This window comes from Eumetopias jubatus, unplaced genomic scaffold, assembly GCF_037043125.1.
Source record: "Eumetopias jubatus isolate StellerSeaLion01/CBP00866 unplaced genomic scaffold, mEumJub1_p1.0 scaffold_20, whole genome shotgun sequence".
Classification (NCBI taxonomy): Eukaryota; Metazoa; Chordata; class Mammalia; order Carnivora; family Otariidae; genus Eumetopias; species Eumetopias jubatus.
In genome coordinates, this window is record NW_028274826.1 from 2,295,096 (window position 1) to 2,300,031 (window position 4,936).

The 4,936-nt window shown below is 40.1% G+C and overlaps 1 pseudogene; it reads right to left on the reverse strand.

Moving 5' to 3' along the window:
* Positions 1–4,173: 4,173 nt before the first annotated feature.
* LOC148162113 (ribonuclease H2 subunit C pseudogene) lies at positions 4,174–4,705 on the reverse strand (annotated as a pseudogene).
* Between the last annotated feature and the right edge of the window lie 231 nt (positions 4,706–4,936).

Below are 4,936 nucleotides of genomic sequence, written 5' to 3' on the forward strand. Positions count from 1 at the left end.
GTTATTGTGATAATGACTTATGGCCGTGCTTGAGATCTGTACACAGTAGTTCCTAACATACAGCTTACCTCTGAGCTTTTTTTAAATGAAAAATGTCTAGTATAATAATAATTTTAAAGAAAAATAAAATACAAATGTTGCCGTTATAGAAGTAGATACAGATATGTATTAGTTTTAAAATGTTCACAGATAGACTTTTTTCTCCCGTGAATATATGTATTTGAAAAACATAACCCTTCTCCTTAGCAAAAGGCGAGGACGCCATATTCTACAATAGCCACTAAGTAGAGGTTGATGGGTTAATTTATAATTTATCTGTGATAATATTTTATACTTTTCCAGGAGGGCTGTGGTTGTTATTAAGTTACATATTGGAAGATAAAATTTTAGTTTGCTGCCTGAAAGAAATAGAACATGTAGTGGTTTAATGCAAATTTGAAATTATTTATATTAAAGTTAAATATCTTAAAAATGAATTGATTAAAGGCATTCTTTCCACTTATAATTTCATTTCTGTAAGTATTCCCGTATGTTTTGTAATTTTTTTCATTTTGTTATGGTAAAATACACATGACATAAAATTTACCATCGTAAACCTTTTTAAGTGTATAGTGCAGTGGCCGTAAATATGTTCATTATGTTGTGCAGGAATCACCACCATTCACATCATAAAACTGAAACTCTGTCCCGATGAAAGACTCACTCCCCCTACCTGCTCCCTGCAGCGCTTGGCACGCACCATTCTCCTTTCTGTCTCTGAGATTTTTTTGGCTAAGTACCTCATGTAACTAGAATCATGCAGTGTTTGTCTTACTGGGATTGGCTTGTTTTACTCGGCACCAGGCCCTCGAGGATCATTTGTGTTGTAGCAGGTGCAGTAGACTCGGTAATATTCCATTAGATGGATAGGCCACATTCTGCCTCTATCCATCCATCCATCCAACCATCCACGGACATTGGGTTGCTTCCATGTGGTCGCTCTTGGGGATAATTCTGCTACGAACTTGGAGGTACAAATATCTCTTCAAGACCCTCCTTTCCATTTTGGGGGGTCTATACCCACAAGTGGAATTTTGGATCAAATCGTAATTCCGTTTTCAACTTTTGGGGGACCCACCCTACCGTTTCCCACAGTGGCTGCCCCATTTTACCTTCCCACCAGTAGCGCACAGGGGTCCCATTTCTCCACATCCTCTGTTTCCTCCTTTTCTGAGCATTGCCATCCTCATGAGTGTGTGGTGTGAAGTGGGACCTCATTGTGCTTTTGATTTGCTGTTCCCCAGTGATTAGTGATCTTGAGCATCTTTTCATGTCTTTTTGGCCATTTATATATCTTTGGAGAAATGTCTATTTTGAGTCATTTTCCCATTTTTGAATGTTTTTTTGGTGGTGGTGCTGAGTTTCAGGGGTTCTCTTTATATTCTGGATGTTAATCCCTTGTCAGATCTATGATTTGCAGATATTTTCTCCCATTCTTTGGGTTGTCTTTTTACTCTGGATAGTGTCTTTTGATGCACACAATTTACAAATTTCATGAAGTTCGATTTGTCTGTTCTTTCTCTTGCTGCCTCTGCCTTTGGTGTCACATCCAAGAAATCACTACCAAATTCAGTTTCATGAAGCTTTTGTCCGATGTTTTCTTCTAAGGGTTTTGTGGTCGTAAGACTTACATTTAGGTTTTTGGTACATTTTTAGTTATTTTTATATGTGGTATTAGGGAAGGGTAACTTTATTGTTTTGCATGTGGATATCAGTTTTCCACTGGTATCATTTATTTATTGAATTTATTGAAAGACTCTTTTCTCCGGTGGAACGTCTTGGCACCCTCATCAAAAATTATTTTAACCATCTATGCAAGTGTTTGTTTCTGGGCTCTTCATTTTATTCCACCGGTCTGTATGTTTGTCTTTATGCCAGCACCACACCATTCTGATTACTGTAGATTTGTAGTAAATTTTAAAATCAAGTATGATTCTTCCAGTTTTGTTCTTTTGTTCCTCCAAGATTGTTTTAGATGTTGGGATCCCTTGCAATTCCATATGAATTTTAAGAGGGTTTTTCTATTTCTGCAGAAAATGTCATTGGGATTTTGATAAAGGATTGCATTGAATCTGTAGGTCACTCTGGGTATTCTTGACATTGTAACAATATTAAGTCTTCCAATCCATGAATATGGGATGTGTTTCCATTTATTTATGTCTTCTTTACTTTCATCAGTTTTGCAGTTTTTATTGTACAAGTCTTTCAAGTTAATTCCTAAATATTTTATTATTTTTGAAGCTAGGTGGAATTGTTCTTATAATTTCCTTTTCAGATTGTTCATTGGTAGTGTGTAGAAATGCAACTGATTTTTTTTTTTTTAAGATTTATTCATTTATTTTGGGGGGGGGTGCAGAAGGAGAGGGAGAGAGAGTCTCAAGCAGACTCCACACTGAGCCCAGGGCCAGACACAGGGCTTGATCCCACTACCCTGAGATCATGACCTGAGCTGAAACCAAGAGTTGGACACTTAACTGATGCTTAACTACCCCACCTAGGCGCCCCTGAAATGCAGCTGATATTTGTATGTTGACTGTGTGGCCTGCTTCTTTGCTGAATTCATTTGTTAGGTCAATCTTCTTGTGGAATCTTCAGTGTTTATTACGTACAAGATCATATCTGCAAACAAGTAATTTTACTTATTCCTTCCCAATAACGTGGCTTTTATTTCTTTTTCTTTCATAATTGCTGTAGCTAGAACTTCCAGTACTATGTTCTAAGCTGAATAGACATATTGAAAGTGGGCATCCGGACCAAAAAAAAAGGTTTCAGTCTTTCACCATCTGGTATGGTGCTCACTGTGGGCTTTTCATGTATGGCTTGTATTATGTTGATGTAGTCCCCCCCCCCCCCGCTTTTGTTTTTAAGGTTTTATTTAAATTATTTGACAGAGCGAGCATAAGCAGGGGGAGGGGCAGTGGGAGAGGGAGCAGCAGGCTCCCCGCTGAGCAGGGAGCCCAATGTAGGACTCGATCCCAGGACCCTGGGATCATGACCTGAGCTGAAGGCAGGCGCTTAACCTACTGAGCCACCCAGACCCGCCTGTAGTTCCCTCCTTCTCCTAGTTTCATTGAATGCTTTTGCTTTTTTCCCCTCAATCACAAAAGCATATTGAATATTTGCATTTTCTGCATCGGTTGAGATGATCATGTGGATTTTTTTCTTCATTCTGTTAATATAATGTATTACATTGATTGGCTTACATGTTGAACCAACCTTGCATTTTGCTTGGTCATCATGTATAATCCTTTTAATGTTTTGCTAAATTCTATTCGCTAGTATTACAAGATTTTTGTTTGCATCAGTGATCATAAAGAATGTTGATCTTTATTTTTCTTGTCATGTCTGTGTCTGGCTTTGGTATCAGGGTTGTGCTGGGTTTATAGAGTGAGTTAGGAGATGTCCCTTCTCTAATTTTTTGAAAGTTTGAGAAGGATTGATGTTAGTCTTTCTTTGCATTTTTGGTAGATTTCACCAGTGAAGTCTTTGGACCCAGGGCTTTTCTCTGTCAGATTTTTTATGATTGATTCAGTCTCTTAACTAGATATAGGTCTATTCAGATTTTCTATTTCTTCATGATTACTCTTAGTAGGTTTTGTGTTTCTAGAAATTCATCCATTCATCCAATTTCTTGCCACATGGGTACTAATGTATTCTCTTTTAATCCTTTTTATTTCCGTTGAAGTGTAATATTTTCCCACTTTGGTTTCTGAATTTAGTAATTTGAGTCTTCTTTTTTGTTTTTTTCTCAGTCCAACTAGCTAAAGGTTTGCCAGTTTTGTTGATGTTTTCAAAGAATGAACTTTTGCTTTCATTCACTTTTAAAATTGTTTTTCTGTTCTTTATTTCATTTATCTTTGCTCTAATCTTTATTTTTTCCTTCCTTCAGCTGGCTTTAGGTTTAGTTTAGTCTTCTTTTTCTAGTTCCATAGTTGTAAAGTTATGTCATCGATTTGAGATCTGTCCTCTTTTTTAATATAAGCATATTTTATAGCTTCAAATTTCCCCCTTAGCACCACTTATGTTGCACCTCCCAAGTTTTTTTTTTTTTTTTTTTTTTTTTTTTTGCTGTGAAGAGCGTGTTTATTGGGGGGTGATGGAATCAGTGAGTGGTTCCAGAAGGAAGAGCTGGTTTATTGGGGTGGAGGAACCGGTGGCTTTCAATGTCAAGTTCCAGTTCTCAGTCCTCAGTCACCTGTGCGTGAATCGCTGCAGCCAGACCGGGCCAGGTGAGGGCCCCGCGCACTTTGGCATCCGGACCGGGGATGGTCTCCAGGCCCCACAGCGTGAAGCGACTGAAACTGGCGGTGGCTCCGATAAATCGGTCAAAGTCCCGCTCCAGCGCCTCTGGGGGTGCCGCCAGCTCCTGCTCCTCTCGCAGGTTCGACGAACCCTCCGAGAAGTCCTTCCCCACCACCTCTCCCTTCTCTTCCATCACCATCACGTATCCCTCGAGGCCGGGCGGCACCACCACCTCCTCGCCCCGTAGGCTGCGGCCCCGAAACGACACTTCGAGTCCATCGGTACCCTGCCGGATGGCTGGGGTGAAGAAGCGCTCCACCGGGGCGGGCCCGTTAACCAGAACCTCGCAGGGCAGAAGGTGCAGCGTGCCGGGGCGCAAGTGGACGCGGCACTTCTCGACCGCCGCCTCGTCGCTGCTTTCCATCCTCCGCCGCTCGTCTGGCTAAGGCCAAAGCTGGCGCCCTCCCAAGTTTTTTATCATTTGTCTCTAAGTATCTTTTAATTTCCTTTGTGATTTCTTTGTAATCCATTGGTTGTTTAAAAGTTGTTGAATTTCCACAGTTCTGTGAATTTTCTGTTATTGATTTCTCTCTTTATCTCATTGTGGTTGGAGTAGATACTTTGTATGATGATCTGTTGGAGCTTCATTTGTAAC